This window comes from Cyprinodon tularosa, unplaced genomic scaffold, assembly GCF_016077235.1.
Source record: "Cyprinodon tularosa strain WSP-4 unplaced genomic scaffold, ASM1607723v1 ctg33, whole genome shotgun sequence".
Classification (NCBI taxonomy): domain Eukaryota; kingdom Metazoa; phylum Chordata; class Actinopteri; order Cyprinodontiformes; family Cyprinodontidae; genus Cyprinodon; species Cyprinodon tularosa.
Window position 1 is genome coordinate 3,325,449 of NW_024039041.1, and position 19,245 is coordinate 3,344,693.

At 38.1% G+C, this 19,245-nt stretch overlaps 1 pseudogene; it reads left to right on the top strand.

The window, feature by feature from the left end:
- The first annotated feature begins 1,436 nt into the window (after nucleotides 1-1,436).
- Nucleotides 1,437-19,245, top strand: LOC119788956 (annotated as a pseudogene).

Here is a 19,245-nt window from a genome sequence, read left to right on the forward strand (position 1 = left end):
ATATATATATATATATATATATATATATATATATAAAACACAATATATTATTCCATTGTATTATGAATACAAAAAAAACAAACAAAAAAAACCCACCAACCCATAATCATTGCATTATATAGTTACCTGTCTCTGGTCGTAACTAAAGCGACACACCCTTCAGTAATGTGCGTGCTGCTATGACGTTGCTCATCTGTTCCCCACAGATGAGAAGAGCAGCAGAGCTGCATTTGTGTTAATAATAATATTGTTTCTGCTGAATAGTAAATGGCCTGTACTTATATAGCGCTTTTTCAAGTCAGGAGACTTGACCAAAGCGCTTTACACTACATTCAGTCAGTCATCCATTCACACACACACACAGATGGTGGCAAGCTACATTGTAGCCACAGCTGCCCAGGGGCTCAGTGACAGAAGCGGGGCTGCCGTACACTGACGTCACCGGGCCCTCTGACCACCATCAGTAGACAATGCAGGTGAAGTGTCTTGCCCAAGGACACAACAACACTGAAAGTCGGAGCTGGGGATTGAACCGTCAATTCTTCGATTTCAGGGGCAAACTCCTACATCTGACTCCACTGTTCTCCCCTATGATTGAATGCATCTTGCTTGTTCTGGCAACACTGTTACAAACACCCTACTACAAGGTCTCAATTCTGTTAACTATGATAAAAATCCCTGCTTGAAGGCAGGGACGGATCTAGATGGGGGGCCAGGGGTGGCCATTGCCATCCTTAGCCAATCATTGGCCACCCCTGTGGTCACCCATCTAATACAGATGGTGGCAACATTATTAATCTCAAGTGGAATATTCAAAACATTTTAGTTTTTTGTGGTTAATTATGCACATTAATATACTAAGTCAAAAATGATAAATACAGAACTTAGCAAATAAGCAATTTATGTAGATATTAGTACTTGTAAATATCAATTCTATGCAGAATGTTTCTTGATACAAGTAGGTAAGTAATGACAATAGAAAAGATTTATGGCCCAGAACTCAAAACTGAAAGAGTTTTATCCACTATATCTTTTATCTAGAAATTATGGGTGTTCAAATATATGTGTCTATTTGTAAGCAAAGGCTGTAGGAAAGTATAGTTTGTCTTTATTTACAAAATATGGATGTTTTGCTTGTTAATAATCCTGTTGGAACAGTGTAGATTGACAGTGAGGTTCTGGTGGCTATCCGCTTTCGGCACCCCTTCAGTGTACATTGGTTATTGCCTGGCCACTCTTATAAAAATGTCTGGCTACGCCTCTGCTTAAAGGTTGTCAAACATCACTTTGCTTCAGTAGAAAGTATTTTAGATTGAATGTATACCGGCTGCAGACAGGTGTCAGGTGTGTGGTTAATTCATAATGAAGATCGATCCACCCACCTGTCAGCTCAGAGTGGGCGTGGCTTCTCCAAACCTTGATGTGACCACGCCCAATCAGCTGGCTCCTAACTCCTGCTGCGCTCGTCAGCAAAACTTTTCCGTCCTCTTCAGTTTGCGGTGATCCGGATGGTGAAGTGTCTCCGTTGCCTTTTGTTTTGGTGTTTTCCTCCTGAAGGTCGCTGATCCAGCAGCAGGTGTTGCCACCATGTCCTTAGCGGATCAGCAGTGGTGTCCCACAAGCGTTCAGGTAACGGTGCTCCAAGCCAGAGGTCTCAGGATTAAAGGGAAAGGAGGCACAAATGACGCGTATGCGCTTATGCAAGTGGGCAAGGAGAAGTACCAGACCTCGGTGGTGGAGAAAACAGTAGCTCCGACATGGAAGGAGGAGGCCACCTTCGACCTGCCGCCGCTTCAGGGTGGAGGAGGAGGGAAGGAGCGCAGCACGCTGCGCGTCCACGTCCTGCACCGGGCTCTGGTGGGACCTGACAAGCTGCTGGGACAGGCTGTCATCGACCTGCTGCAGCTCAGTGACGACAAAACCCGCAACAAAACAGAGTAAGTCCACTGAAGTGTAAAAAACAAACACCCAATTAATAAATAAACTGATGATCATTAGATATACCAACATCATATTAGAAGTTTTAGGTCTTCTGAGCCTTAATTTCTGAAATGTCTATTCACAACTAAATATCAGGATCAACTAATTGCTCTGAGTTTCACCTTCCCCACAGAGATGTAACTTCTGTTTATTAGGTTCTGCTGCCCATCATACTGAACCTTTGTGGTTTCAGAGCTCAAAACTCACATAATCCTTTTTAAATTCACAATAATCTCGCAGACAAACTACCCAGCAGCATATTTAAAAGCATTTGATTATTAAAGCTTGTTTTTAGACCATCTGCATAGGAGACTTCTGTGATTTCTGAACCCTTTGAGCCCATTGAGAGTGCAAAACTCAGCCATGCATCACTGCACAGGCCCATTTAGGTGGGCTGGCCCACTGGCACCCTTGAGGTTTATAGGATTTGTTCCCTTGGTTGCAGCCTTGGAGGATGCCAAGCAGCATTACTTACTCAAACAAATGAATGCGGGTTGTTTTAAAGATTAATTTTTACTCTGACTGCGCTCATTTGCCTTCATGAAGAAATGCATTTATCAAAGCTGGTGTAAAATTTTATATATCTTTTATTTTTACGCCAAAGTCTTCCACACCATTACATTTTATAGTATGAAATGTAATAAGAAATAATAGAAATTAATTCAATTGTACAAATGTGCGCACATTAATATCACACTTTCTAATAATGAAAACAGTCAAGTTTTTAAGATGTTCTTTTTTTTTTTTTTGCATGTCTTGCTCTACAGTGTCACATTTTGCTGGATTAAGAGCGCTGTCCTATCTGTACAGACTCAACATTCTTTTAAACATGGGGGGCCTTGTGGAAAACTATGAAAGCCTCAATTTAATGAGGGTTTCATAGTTTTGACACAAGAACAGGGACGTTTGCAGGTTTGTTTTTCTGTGAATTCAGACAAAGCTTGTCTGTGTTGATCTCTCTCTGTGAGCTCGGTGACTTTCCCTCCAGCTTTGGCCTTGCATTCCTGACTGTTTTATCAATGAGAAAACAAACATTGATGGCAACTGTGAAAGTCAAGTGAGGTCAGGGTTTCACAGTTCAACTGCAGAGAATCAGAGCGTCTTGCTTCACCCACAGCTCGTTTCACGAATTTTGATTTAAGAATTAATTCGTCTCTCAAGTTAACAGGTAATGTAAGAAAAGTCTTTACATATGTGGACTATAGCCCTATGATAAGGAAGGTATACTGGAGTTGTGCTGTGGAAACAATTCCCTCACATATCTGGGATGCTGCAGTCTGCCAATGTTGAAACTCTCCAGATACAGTAATTAAATTAAGTTAGGGAAAGATTCATGTCATGGTGACTTGGAAAAGAATCATGTCAAAATAATGCATTTTGTCCCCTTTTCTTTTCTCCTCTCGGTATTTTGATTTTAAAAAAGAACAGCTATAAGTAATAACACAGGCGTAGGCTTCTGTATATAATGGAATTGTGATATAGAAGCTAAAATCAGTCCATTTTTCATACTTTTGATCACTTAAAGTCTCTGTCCTCTGTAGCATGTCAGCCTGTTTCCTCTTGGTGAAAATGGCACATAGTTAATTTCAGCTTCCTAAGGCTTTAGAACATTACAGCTTCCATCTTTAAAGCCACAGGACTTTGACCAGTAGGTAATTGAAACTTAAGCGTGTATTGCTATTAATTTTGAACTTTGTAACTTTGAATTGATCAAAAAAGAAAAGATCCACTATACAAATTGGGTTAATTTAAAAAAAGTTGAACCTGACTGCCAAAGTTTAAATTTATTTTTTTTCCCAAGGAAAGATGCATAATCATGTTTTCCCCCTTTTCTCTTTTTTTTTCTTTTTTTTTTTTACTGTTACTGTTCTATCAAATTCAGAGGTTTAGAAACTCAAAAATTATAATGCTTTTAAGCAATTAGAGAAACTTTAAGCTTGATGTAATGGCTTATAAGCTTATCATTGGTTAATGTACACAGTTTAAGTCAAATTAATGCACTCCTGTGGATGTATTTTTAGGGGAACACCTGATTTTATTTGGTAAAATATTCTTAAAACTTTCAAAAAAGCACTGGAAGAGTTCAGCAGCAATGGTGACTGAAGCGGCCTCAAAAATGGAGCCATTAACGCAACTTAAATAACTAAATATTATGTTTTAAAGATGCACTCAAAATGAAAGATGTTACTTTTTGTGTTTTGTACAACTAAAATTGAAGTGTTGTTCATAATGACCACGTTTGGAGGAGCCCTAATGTTTGGACTGTTTTTAAAAGCCAGGTCTGAACCAGGAAACCAGCCAATTTGAAATGTTTTCACTTTATCTAAAAACAAGAGCAGTCAGCCAGAACTGGGCCAAGATCTCACTGATGGCTCCTAAAGGCATGTGGTTTCTCTTCAGCTTATTATGGGGCTGTTATCTAAAGGTTATCAGGAGTGTGTCTATCTGTTTGACAATGTGTGACTTTGGTCAAATTCAAACTGCATTATTTGTGCACATTTTAGTTTTCTAAAAAATATATTGTTTTTTAATTCTTCTGAATCAAGCTTGGAAGGATCATTTTAAAACTATCCTTCAAAGCCTAAAGTAAAATATATGAGATATTAAATGGCCAAACAATCAAGATGTCTTTATTTTGAGTTCACTACTATTTTTTTTTTTTTTTGGTTGAATGGGACAGTTTAGTCCTTGGAGGTTTTTCTTGCCACATTTTTACATATTCAGCTGTTTTACCATGAACAGCTGCACTCTGTGATAAGAACCACCAGAGTCATTCTGGGTCATTGTGTTATCAGCAGCCCAGGAAGGATGTGTCCAGAGAAAGTACAATGGAGATCTGCAGAATGTTGAGTCTTGTTATCTTCCTCTGGCTCTGTCTGTCCAGCATAGTGGCACATTTTCTACCAGCTCAATGAAATGTAAGATCAGCTGAAGAGTAATGGGCAGTTTGATACCTCCTGCAGGGTGTTGTGGGCTCCACCCTATTGATTTAGCAACTTCCCCTCTGACTCCACTGGAGGAACTTGCTGCTTCTCATTTTTGCTCATTTGTGTCTGGTTTTGTGACCTGTAACATGAATCAGATTACGCTCCAATTATTGTCTTATGATGCAATTCAATGTTTCTTTTTACATCAGTGAAAGGACCAAAGTCTATTTTGTTTTTATGTTTGAATCTTTTTTAAAATGTTGGAATCATAGATTGAGCCTTAAAAGTGATTCTGGTTATTAAATTAATCTCCCATTCTTGAGGTCGGGTAGTTTTTTTTTTTTTTAGCTGATTGTAGAGAAGAACACTATGTTACAGGTATCCTTTACTGGTTTAACAAAAAACAAACAAAAAACAGCTCTGCTAAGAAGAGAAGTTCTCGATTCATTGAACTGTTAAAGTTCTGACCCTAAAAAAATACTTACCGCTTCTGTATATAGGTGGGTAAAATGAACAAGGTATGGTAGACTTGGCACAGTTAGTTTTATAAGGATACGATATCTGTTCTTAATGCTTTTAGACCCTTGAGGGGACCTGTATTCCTTCTGGACTGGGAGCACCTTTCTGATCCCCAAAACTGAGTCAGTCCTTTGGGAGAGATGTCTTCCTGCTGAACTGTTCATGGCCATAACGTTATGGAGCTCTGCAGGCTCTGTATCATCGGTTCCTGCAGGGCCTGTAAAGTGTACGCAGTTCAGGAACACTTAATTCTTTTTAATTATCTCCTGAAGTTTTATTTTTACCTCTGGTTTGATCGTGGAGGTTTAGGTGGACCTTAGGGACTGATTCTTTTTGTGCATTTTTTTTTACCTTGAAGGAATCCTAAGCTGCATGCATTTTACACAGTCCTTCTGTAATTTGATTAAAATTAGTTTATGATTTTCTTTTTCAGAAGAATTTTACTGTTTATGTTTGTTGATGTGGATGTAGCGTTAGCAACTGTAGCCGTTTGCCTTGGTTTTTATTTTAACATGGAAAAAGTCAGATTTGCAGGTGATTAGTATTTTAAAGAAAATTCAAGTTGTATTTAATTAATTTTTAATTTAAAGTTGTATTTAAAAGAAAATTAAAGTTGTATGCAAAAAGAATCTTGATTTATTTATTTTTTTTTAAGTTTTCCTTCTTGTCTGTGTTCAGTAGTTCAAATCTTCAAAGACTCAAGCCAATAAAAAGCATAATGCACATAAATCTACAGAAAATAATTAAAACGTTGCAATTAGAGGTGAGTATTGGCATGGGTGTTGCGATACGATGCGTATTGTGGTACTTGGGTCAAAATACGATATTAATATATTGCAATATCACTATATATTTTGATATTTTTTCCAGCTATCAAAATAAAATGTATAGATAAAGCAAGTGATTTAAATGTTCAAATGAAGATATTGATAATTTAGTTATTTTGGTATCCATGTTTGGGGTTTGAGTCCACGTCTTCAACAGTGACTCCCTCAACTACAGATATGACGCTGCGCCGCACAGCAAAAGGGCTCCACAGCACTATCTGTTTGTGTGGCGGTGCAAAATGTTGTTTTTCGTTTAAAATTGATATTAAAAACTGAAAGATCACGTTATATCGCCAGATCAGATTTTTTCCCACATCCCTAGTTGTAATAGTAAATGGTAAACAAATAAACTACTTGAACAGGTCTGAGGATTATGTTAAGTGCCAAAGTAATGTTTTATACACCATCCCAACTTTATAAGAAATAGTATTTTAGTTTTGAGTTTAGTTACATATTTATTAAATTATACACTACTGCTGAACACCGACACTTTTTCCATTTTGTTTTAAGGAGGACTGTCAGAAATGATTCAGTGGATTACGATTTATTAGGAATACTCTTATTTGAAAAGAAATTGTAGACCATTATTATATTTCCTCTTTCTTTTCACAATTTTAAGGTCTTTTTTGGATTCATTAGTTATATCCCCACTGCATACATGAGCTAAATAATACCTCCTATCACATGGTCTTGTTGTTCTAAATACCAAGAGCACTTTTGTTTACTCACAAATAGAACAAAAACAATGTAAGAGAAAATTATATTAGGCAAACAAGATGCCATAATTAAATCAGAAAGCATCTGCATGAATAAGGATGAATCATGCAAGTTCTTTACTTTTTATGACCAAATCTGTTTATTTCTTCCAATGAAATGAGTCAAGAGCAGACTAACATAATCATATTCAATAGGTTTATTTATTATTATTTATTATTTATGATTTAAGGCCTTTCAATCTATTATTGTTCTGATGACAGCTAATGAAAACATTGCATAGTTAAAATAGTACATTGGTGCTTTATACAGTAAAGGGAAAATATGGGTTTGAAATGTATGTCCAATACGTACTTAAAGGTTTTTATTTTTAAAAGGTACTTTTTTGACTCTATTGACCTGTCTTTGAAAGTAGGCTGACGGGAGACTGAGAGAGAGAGGATGTTGGGACTTGAACCTGTCAAGGAACAAGGCCTCCTTACTTTTGTTGCATGCTTTATCTCTGCTTCATCGCTGAGTTCTCAAAATATACTTTCAATCAGGCAGAATATGGCTATGTTCAGTTAATAAGAAGAGCATAGCGCACATCACAGATCAGCAGTGGAGATTGGTAATAAAAAGGTCTGCTTAGAGTTCAACACAAAGTAGGAATCGCAGGTCTGCACCTTGAATTAACACCTAGTGTTTAAAAAATTATTTATGAGGCTGTTTAGACATTTGTTTGAAGAAACTCAAAGTCAGTGTGAGAAAACAACTGAATCTTGATCTCAGAGATGACAACAAATGTGAGATTTGTTATTTAATCTCTTCTTATTCTCCTTTAAGGTCTTCTCCTGCCATCTGGGTGTCAATTATTCAAATTTCTTCCTTGCTGTGCAGCTGCTTAGAGAAACCCCAGATCTGCTCAACAAATCCATTCTGTTAGTCTGAGCTTATTAAACAGTACAGCTTGAAAAAAGTGATGAAAGCTCAAATCTCTTTGGGGTTTTTCTGTTATTTTATATTTAAGATTTGAATAAATTTAAAAACAAATGTGTGCTTTGGATAGATTTTTCTTTCTTTTTGTTATTAATGCACCAGAATGTATTGAATTTGTGTAAATATTTAACCTTTTCTGAGCTTAAACAGTTGCCCAAGGCCATCTTGGTCATCTATTCTGTGTAGACTAAGCAGCATGTCTAAGAAACCTTTGAAGAGGAAACAAATAATCAGTCTGATTTTTATCTGTCTATGAATCAAATGACAGTAATTATCACTTTTCAGGCCTGAAATCTAAACAAAGAATGTTTTTCCATTTTTCTTTTTTTACATGACAAATGCCATATCTATTCAACAGTAAGCAAGGCAGAATCCACTGTAAATTTATAATCTTGAGGCTTGACATGTGCAGATTACATCTAGTTTATCAGTAATAAGGAGGCTGAGGTGCAAGGAACCAAGTATCAAATTCCAGGAAAAGGCGGGTTCCCTCCTAAATGTTGTTTATGCCATACATCTGAAGCATTCCTGAGGAAGGAGGAGGGTGAGGGTGAATCTCAGCAACATAGCTTGTACAGGACAATGACAGGAGAGCAACCCACAGAGAGATTTTAAGTCTGTTGCTTCTTGGGAACATTGTCAACTCAGGGAATAAATACCGGATGCCATTTAAAGAATAAAAATCAGAAAACCCGCTCAGACAATCGTTGGCAGGGAAAAGAAAAGTCTGCTTCTACAACTCAGCATGTTTCTGCATTTACTCATACCCCCCTTCCTGATTTCCTCATTTCCTTTGGAATCCAGATTTAAGTCGAGGCCGTTTTCTCAGTGGCGAGCTGACCTCAGCTTTTTGCCCGATGGGCAGTTATTTTATGCTGACTGGGATCTTTTCATTCTCTGCTTTGTAAAAAAAAAACAACTGTGATCTTAGACCTGTTGGTGTTTTTTAGCACAGTTTTATAATCAGTGCAAAGATTAACTACTTTTTGTGGTAATGATAACCCTTTTTATTTAGCGGTCTACAGTATAATGCATTTCTTTTTACAGAACAAGTGGTGGCTGCTTTTTGCATTCTTTCCATCTTGCACCTACATAGTGAGGTAGGTGCACCTTGCACCTACCTCACCATGGTTTGTTAAATAGACAGGGTTATTTTGAGATCTGTTGCTTGTAAGTTTTGTTGACAAGTATGGCTAAGTAGGTTCAAATGGCTCGAAGGTGAAGGGGTGTTTGTATCACAAACACTTAGGCATTTCCATCTAAATCTGTAAGTTGGAACAGAATTGAAGCAGGCATCATGGAAGTCCTTTTTAAATAAAAAATATGCTAAATGAGAGCAAATGCATTTCTCCATATTTAATAAATTCTCCTCAGTAATGTCAGATCATCAGAACTTGATAAACGGTCAATCCCTTCCGGTAAAAAACAGAAAAGATGCTGCTTCATACTGAAATGGCTTTGATCAAAAAACTAAAAATAAAACCAACTTTGATTTCATACGCCAATTAATTTGTTGCGCATAAAAGAGAAACAGTTGAACCTTATTATCCACATGGTGTTTTCTTTTTGTTTTAATATTATTTTATGTTGGTCTAGAAAGTCATTGATTGATCTGAAAACTTTTTTAAATAAACAAAAATAAAAACATATTTTCTTTGGTACTGCTGCATTCTCATTATGTATGCAGACAAATGCTACATAGCTCATCTGACAGAACAACATAACGGCCCATTGTGACAATGCACCAAATAAGTGTTATATTTTATGGCGGTCCTTTCGGTTTGATGACAATAAACATACAAGTCATACCTAGAACTGAATGTCTTAATGGATTAAAGCAAGGTGGAAAGGCCCTGTCAAAGGCCAGATTACAATTCAACTAAGATTTGATCATTCCTAGCTGTAGATACTCTCCATGCAGTCTGAGCAAACCAGCAGTGAAAGTGGGTTGCTTCATGAGAATTGTCACCTTCGTTTTGCAGATTGCCATTGAACGTGTCAAACCTCCACAAATTAATTCTATTTTACAAATATGCACTACTATGTGTTAGCCTACTACATACAATCCCAATAAAACCCAATGAAGCTTGTGATTGTAGCATATTACAGAAATACTTGAGGGGTATGAATATGTTTATAATATAAACAGCAGTTAAGACATATTTTAGTTCGTTCTATTTTGGTTCATAACCTCCATTAGAATATTATAGTATTTTTTTGCATTTTACTAGATCAGGAAACAGTTTTGAAATTGAATGTTTTTATTTATAGGTAGCTAATGAGAGACAAACATAAGTATTTCTTCTGAATGATCTGTACACAACATCATCCTCCTCATTAAAGATTGATTCCTAATGTAGAATCTCTTTTTCAGATGGTTTAAGTTGCTGGATAAAACTGGTAAGCCAGACAAAGACCGTGGAGAGGTGTTTGTTGACATCCAGTTCATGAGGAACAACATGACCGCCAGCATGTTCGACCTCTCCGCTGCAGGGAAATCCCGCTCCCGCCTGGGAAAGTTTAAGGATAAAGTGCGTGGAAAGAAAAGGGAGTCGGACTCTTCCTCAGGTGTGGAGCCGTCCATTACACAGGTTCTGACTGACAGCGAGGAAGACGACACAAGTGAAGGTGGTGAGGGAGCAACAGGCAAGGATGGAAAATCTAAGCAACACAAGAGGATGTCTTTGTTTTCTTCTAAATCCAACCTTCAGAGGAACATGTCTCAATCCATGTCTGTCCTGCCGGGAAAGAACTCCTCTTTGAGCGGCAGTCAATCATCTGGGCTGAACGTGGACTCCTCTGAGGGTCAGCAGCTTTTATCTAATACCTTAATCCCTTTTCTGTGTCAGTGCATGCATGTTAACTTTCCTTGTGTGTTTTCAGGGAAAAAGAAGTTCAAGTTCAAGATACATAAACACTCCAGTAACTCCAAAAGTAAAGATTCATCCTCAGGCCAACAAAAACAGGAGCAGAGCAATGTATGTATCAACGGCAGCCATATTTACTGCGAGGAGGCACCGTCTCGACCGTTACGCACTGGATCCAGCTTCAGCCAGTCAAGCTCAATAAATGAATCCAGAGAGGATGCCCCAGAAAACTTTTCTCCCTCTGTGGATTCCCTTAAAGCCCAGAGGGAGTATTCCCCCTGGATGGAGGAAGAGGAGGAGGATGAAAATATTAAGGATTTACGAGAAGAAGAGGAAGAAGAAAAGTTCGAACTGAAGACGGATATAATAAAAGAAGAGGAAGAGGAGGCTATCAGGAAACAACAAGGAGAACAGGATAGATTGACTGCAGAAAAGTTGAGAGAAGATGAAGAGGACAGGGTCAAGAAAGAAGAGATGCAACGACTTGAAGAAGAAAAAAGGTGGTTAGAAGAACAAGAAAGGAGAAAATTTGATGAGGAAGAAAAGATGCGCAGAGAGGAAGAGGAAAAAATCAAGGAAGAGTTGGACAGGAAGAGGTACGAAGAAGAACTTAAGTTAGCTGAAGAAAGGAGACTGATGGAAGAGGAAGAAGAAAGGAGGATGGAGGAGAAAGTCAAGCATGAACAAGAGAGAGCTGAGATGTGGAAAAAAGAACAAGAAGAAAAGAAAAAGAGAGAGGAAGAAGATAGGCTTAAGAAAGAAGAGAAAAGAATTCAGGAGGAAAAGGCTAGAAGAGAAAATGACCATGCTGGGCTAATGGCAGAAAAGAAACAAGAAGAAAGGGGAAGGGTGGACGGTGAAGAGAAATTCAGAAAAGCAGAAAGTGAAAGGATTAGGAATGAAGGGATGAAAAGGAAGAATGATGAAGAAAAGTTAGCCAAGATGAAAGAACAGGAACAGAAAAGGAGAGAAGATCAACAAAAAATGCAAAGAGAGGAGGAGAGGAAAAGGGCTGAAGAGCAAGCTAAACGGCAGGAGGAGGAAAGGATTCAGAAAGAGAAGATGCAAAGAGAGGAGGAAGAGAAGAGGAGACTAGAGAGATTGGCCAAAGAAAAGCTGAGGGAAGAGGAAAGAATAAAAGCTGAAGATGAGCAAGCTAAAAGAGAGGAGGAAGAAAGGATCCAGAAAGAAAAGATGAGAAGAGAAGAGGAAGAGAGAAAGAAAATAGAAGAGGAGAGGAGAGAAGCTGAAGAACAGCAAGCTAAAAGAGAGGAGGAAGAAAGGATCCAGAAAGAAAAGATGAGAAGAGAGGAAGAGGAGAGGAGAGAAGCTTAAGAACAGCAAGCTAAAAGAGAGGAGGAAGAAAGGATTCAGAAAGAAAAAAGGAGAAGAGAGGAGGAAGAGAGAAAGAAAAAAGAGGACAGGAGAAGACAAGATGAGGAAAATCTGAGAAAGGCGGAAGAGGAGAGAAGAGAGGTTGAAAAAGAGCGAGCTAAAAGAAAAGAGGAAGAAAGGATTCAGAAAGAAAAAATGAGAAGGGAGGAGGAAGAGAAAAAGAAAATAGAGGAGGAAGAGGAAAGGAGAGAGGTTGAAAAAGAGCGAGCTAAAAGGGAGGAGGAAGAAAGGACTGAAAAAGAAAAAATGATAAAGGAAGAGAAGGCTAAGAAAGAGAGCATGGAAAAGGAAATGAGAGAGGAAAAAGAAAGGATCCAGAAAGAGAAAATGAGTAGAGAGAAGGAAGAGGAGAGGAGAAGGCATGAGGAACTAGAGTGGTTGGCCAAGCAAAAGCTGAGAAAGGAGGAAGAAGAGAGAAGAAATATTGAAAAGGAAGCAAAAAGGGAGGAGGAAAGGATCCAGAAAGAAATACAGAGAGAGGAAGAGAGGATGGAAAGAGAAATGAGAGGGAAAGAAGAGAGAATAAAAGAGGAAAAAAAGACAGCAGAGGAAATTGAGAGAAAAGGGTTTAAGGATGAGAAGGAAAAGGGGGAAGAAGAAAGGAGGCAGGAGAATCTGACAAAAGGAAAAGAAGGCAAAATAAAAGACAAAGAGATAAGTGGAACAAAATTAAAACTTAGAGTTCCTGTGGAAATCACCTCCACTAATCCATTTGATGAAAACATTTCTCCTCCTTTGGAAACAAATATCTCTTCTAAAGCAAAAACTGATGATCAAAGGTTAGTGGATCAATATTTGCCTGATATTTAACCAATGAAAAGCTTTATTATTTTTTCTTTTTTTGTGTCCCGTTTTGCCAACATCGCTCTGGGAAAAGGTGTCTAGATGAAAGGTAGATGAAAGCCCAACAGCTTTGCTTTCACAAACACACCATTATACCTGTTGCCATATGGTTTCACTTAATACTTGTAGATTAAACACTATATGATCTACAATACTTGTAGATTATATAGGGAGTAAAATTGTATACAACGGACATGGAGAGGGATAGGGTGGTGAGAAAGAAAGAGGGTATAATAACTAACTGGAGAGAGAAAAATACATATTTGCCCTACCACAGCCAGTGTATGTGGATATGTTCCCTTTAATTTATGGTTCTAACAATGATTTATTCACCTATGTGATATAATGAACCAAGTACAGTAGTTCTCTAACAGAGTGAACTTTTTTTTTAGGAAAGTTTTTGCTATTGCACATTTCTGGCAGTCATTAGTTACTACCTTATCCCTAAAGCGAAAATATTCCAGGATATGATGTTTAAATGATTGGCAGTGTAGAAAATGAAAAAGGCACAGTTATCATTTTCAGAGAATTTGGTTTTTCCATCTCAGTCTGTTAAATGTCTGAGGGCTGGCACTCTGCTGCAGCAGTAAGACAAGCCACTTTACTTGAATTAGAAATGTACGCCAACTGATATAAATGAAAAAGAATATACTAAAAGGATAGAAAAATACAATTTTTAGAAAACTATTTGATAAAAGTATTTTTCAGTGTATTAATTATTTAAGATTGTGTATTGTCTGTTTAAAAGGAGATCTAAATTAACTTAAAGTTTCTCTTCAGCAGCAGAATAGGTACTAAATGAGAGTTAGAATACTTGATGTAAATATTGGGGGTCATTTATATTCACATAGCATCCAATGTTCCTGTTATCTTCTCCAGTCTGAGTTCTTTGAAAATGACCGTCTCAACACTGTGACTCTAAATGCAACAGGCAGCTGATACCAACATGAAAATTGCATGGCTTAGAGCTCATGTGTTGGTTTGAAGAAGTTTGCTGGCTGGATGAGGCTCATTGCACAGTCTTGCCTCATTGTATTGAGTGTTATGTGTAGAAGTGAAATGACTTTATACTTTGTCTGATCTACACTGACTTTCAGGAGTGAATCTGAGGACTTTAGAGTTGTTCTGTGGTTCATGCAGGAGTATGTTTCCTACTGGAAAGTTTTCACATGTATCACATTAGAGAAAGCTTCTATTTATTTTATATTTCATGAGATGAACCAACAAAAAAAAAAAAAAAAACAGATGTACAATTCATGACCTAAAACGTTTTCTCTGCATTTGCACCCCCCCCCCCATTCTAAAGTTACATTTTGCCAAAGACTATTTAATGAAATAACATTCATTTTTAAATCTTTGCCAAAGAAATCCTCTTTTAGTTTTGATCTGGACTTTGATCGGTTCAAACTATTGAGTAAGCATTTAAACATTTCTATAAAATCTATTAAACACTGATTGTATAATTATTGCAAACAGCATCAGTAACCAAATTGTTTGATTTTCCCATTTTTAAGTGATATTTTATATATTCAAACACTTTAAGAGATATATTTTTTTAACATAAATTTTGCAGTGAATCTAAGAGACCCTATACTGGTTGATCAAGAACCTTAAGTTGGGTCAAGGCCCCTACTTTGGGATTAAAGATCTAAGCCATCCTATTTAGCTCTAACTGGTATGAATGCTTTGGGTGGTTACCCTGCTAGAAGGTGAGTCTCTGCTAGACTTAGACTTAGACCTAGACAGTACTTTATTGATCCCTTGGGAAGACTACCCTCCGGAAATTAAGGTTACCAGCAGTTTATAGGGCAAAAACGTATTAAGTTAAATTAAGTTTAAATTAAGCAAAAATAAATTTTACAGAAAAAACTACAAGTGTTGCTACCCCTTCCCTGTTCCCTAGTATTATGTATTAGCCTTACACCATCTATTGATCAACTCTGACCAGCTTCCCCTATCAGAAGGATTCCCTTCCCTGTGAGGCTGCCACTGCCATGGCTCACCATGGAGGTGTGTTCAGGGTCATATTAAGTTATAGTTTTCTACAAAACCTCAAGTTTTTTTGTAAAGGGCAGCATGTTTGGTCTTGGTCTCATGCTTTCTTCTCATCACTCTTCCACTAACTGTCCTGTCATCAGATTCTTGCACCTGACTTTTGCTTCTCTGTAGCTTCTCCAGAGTTACCATGGGCCTCTTGGCTGCTTTTTCTATTGACTCTTTACCAGGCCTCTCAGCTTAGGTGGATAGCTGTGTCAAATTCGGTTTGTACTTTCTCTTTTTATATTCAGATGGTAAATGGTTGGGATATTGTTTCATTACCTTGGTGTCTGTTATTTCTTCAAAAGTTTATCTAAGCTATGTGCTCCATTGGTCTTCATGATGCCGTTTGTTCATTAATGTTTTCTAACAAATCTCTGCCTTCTTAGCGCAGCTGTGTTTATAATGGCATTAAGTATAGCTTTAACTCTTAAGACACGGAAGTGGTTTTTTTGTATTTCAGTAAATTGTTCAATGGTGTTAATGTATTGGCACATTGAGAAATTTCAACATGCTTGTCTGCTTTCAGATCTTTGACATTTAATTCTTGTTTAATGCCTTTATATTTTCACTTCGCTGTGGAATATCCCTAATTGTCAGCTGATTTTTTTTTTCTGGCCTCACCTCATCTCTCTGTCAATTCCAGATGTCAGTCAGCTGTTCCATCAGTTGACATAAGTGATGTCACCACCAATGAAAGGGACCTGATTAACACTCAGCGGGGAAAAAGAACTGCTCCTAAGCCTCCTGGAAGGAATCAGCCGCAAAGACAGAGACGGGAGGAGGAAGACATGTCGTCTACACATCTGTCACAAATGAACAAGCAGAGTAAAGACAAAAACGTCAAAACTGTCAGTGTTGCTCCGCAGCGTTCTGTGCAGATAATTGCTCCACTAAACAGACCTTCCAAAGATTTGAACAACCTGAGCCAGACGGAAAAAGACTTCACCAAAGAGGAGACGACCAAAAACGGCAAACGTCCTGCTCCATCAGTACCGTGCACTGCTAAAGATGAGCCTCACAGAGGTGTGTTGGAGATAAAAAAAGACAGAGCAGTTTATGGATTGAACCCATTCGAAGATGATGATGACACTGAGCTCACAGCTTTTGATGAAACAACAAACTCTGGTAAAACTGACCCAGTATGCTGGCCTCCTGTCAAACAGGAAACTGACAAAGACGATGCCAGAATCAAATCTTCAAAGATGGCTCGTGCCCCCCTACCGCCCACTCTGAATGAGACCCCCTCAAGCTCAATAATCTGTCAAAACCGTGATGAAGACGGAGGGTCAGACGCCATTAGAGCAATTGTTCCAAATAATACATGCAACCCACAGAAAGAGGCCACCAGTCATGTGCACGTGAAAGAGAGTCCAAACAGAGAGTCAAAGCAGATTGGGACTGTGGCAGCTATAAAAGAGGAGGGACCTCCTGCAGCTTCACGCAGGTACAGTAGACCTGTTAGTCCTGAATGGTGCTCATTATTTCTACATCATGTAACAAAAGTATCATTGTTTGCATTCTGCTCCCCTGAACTTACCATCAGCGTCGTGGCCTAGGGATTTTATTTAACTAGAAATTTTATCTAGCATGTGCTGGGCTGGGGATTACAGCTGATTAGAAAACTTATGGAATAAAATACGGGTACATGAAACTCTGTTGGATGCTACAGAAGACTTGAGACTGAGATAGAGGTTCAGCTTTACATAGAACTAGGAATTGTTAAAGTGCAGACTTGAACCCAAATTGGAATTTTTGACATTATTAGAAATTGATATTTTAAAATCCATACAGTATGTTGGATCTTTAGCTTTTAGGCAAAAAAGAGCAAACAATCTTTAGATCTAAAAGCTAATATAGTGGTTCGTGGTTGGGTCGTTGCGCTTAGAATCCAGAGGTTCTGAATTCAAGACCTACTCCCTCAGACTGCCACTGTGGGTCCCCTTAACCCCATACTGCTCCCTGGGCGCCACATAATGGCAGCCCACTGCTCCCCAAGGGGATAGGTTAAATGCAGAGAGTTAATTTCGTTGCTATGTACTTTGAAGAGAGTAATGACAGTAAAAGCTAGGGGGGGGAAAAGACACCTATACTTGCACCTAAGGTTGCTCTGCAATTTATCTAACTTGGACTGAATGCAAATAAATGTATAGATAAAATGATAAAAAAAATCCCTTTGTTGTTCCGCAATGGGGAAATTCTAGCCTGACGTAGTCCGACTCAATTCTAGTCAGAATATGAGTCTGATACTGCTCCATAGAGCTGTGATTAAGGGGTGTGTTTCGAACGAACCAGGAAAAAAAATGCCTCTGCACTCAATTGGATAGACCTACAACCAATAAGAGCAACGGAGTGCGTGACGTATGTTAAGCGAGGCATAGTTGTTGTCCACAAAAATCAAAGCGTGCAATTGCACGCCTAGAATAAGAAGATGAGCCTTGATCGTGTTTCTCTGTTACTCTTTTAAAATTAATTTGCTGTCGATATCTTCTAGAACAGACCTAATAGCAGAATCTACTCACCTCAACTCTCCAGCGGCAGCCATTATTGTTGTCACCCAAGCGCACATTGGTCACGTGGTTGATTACGTGACTGTTGGTCATCTGTCCATCATGGTATAAAGCCCGTCCTGACAATTTGATTGGATCGCCTGGCAGTGGGCGATAATACTCGCGCTACTATGGAGCAGAGCCAGACCGAACTTCCCCGAACTCAAACTTTGTGGGCGGGACTAAGTTCGGAATGGCACCCAGGCTAGGGAAATTCACTCCCTGCATTTAACCTATCCCTATTTAACCCCCAAATGCATGCCACACTCATCAATCTAGTATTTGCATTTAGTTCAATAACCACATAAAATTTTGCCTCACAGGTAATAACTGTGTTGGTCTGTAACATTAAATCCCAAAAGGTGCACTGATACTGGTGTTTGTAGTAGAACAAATTATAAAAAAATTTAAGGGATTTGTATAGTTTTGCTTTATACAACACAACAACCTTCCAGTAAGTTAGAATTTTTTTTTTCTCCCCACCAAATCATACATTAAATGTTCCTCAGCTTTAGTTTTCTGGTTTATCTGACATTCCTTTGTATTTTTCATTCTCAAACCTTTTGTTCTTGCAGACTTCAGCCTGTAAAACCCCTTAATCCTCTGGAGCAGCAGTCTGACTCTGTTGTTAAAGTTGGAAATGAGAACAGAGCCACAGGATTAGACTGTAATGGAGTTCAGCACAAAACAAACGTATGCATTTTCAAATTAAACTAAACGTTTGATACCAATTCAAAGATGGCTGAGACGTTTTATTATAATCTGATTACTTCCTTTCCCCCCACAGGTTGGCACAGAGAGATCAGGACCGTACTCCCAGCTGACTCGTGAGGAACTAATTGCCTTGTTGTTGAAACAGGAGAGCCAGCTCTCTGAGAGGGATAAAAAGATATCCGAGCTGGAGCAGTACATTGACAACTTACTGGTGCGGGTCATTGAGGAGAAGCCAAGTATTCTAATGTCCTTGAGCTCTTTAAAGAAGGCTGCCTAAGTGGATTTACAGCTGACACTTTCAATCAGATCAGACCTCTGTGGTCCGACTTTATTCACTTCACTTCTAAATGGAAAAACTAGGCTTTCAAAGGTGGTTCGAGTTCATCACTGAATACTGGATCTTTTGATCAACAGACTGTGAGGTGGGATACACATCAAAGATAATTTATCGAGATGAAATCAAAAAGCAGAGGTGAATTAATGCTATGACTGTTGCAGTTTCAGATAAACCATTTTATGTGTTTTTTTTCTTTGTCATGTCTGTAAAAATCAAGTTACACATTTCTATATATGATTCTCTGCAAGGACGTTTGATTGTTTTCATGTAGAGCATTAAAGTAAAACATCAGACATGTTATATTGTCTGGTTAAAACAAAACAGTTTTTTTTCTCTTGCCTGGTCAAAAAAAAAAAAAGCCTTACATTTGATACTCTTTTCTGGAATTATATTTTTTATTTTTGTTGTCCTGAATGTTAAATGTTTGTATGCTTCTGCAAATCAAGAGCACTTTATTATTAATTTTGTGAACGGTAATTAAACACTGTAAAAATTTAACCTTTCTTTGGCTCACTGAATTGTTTTCTTTATATTTGCATAATACAAATATACAAAATG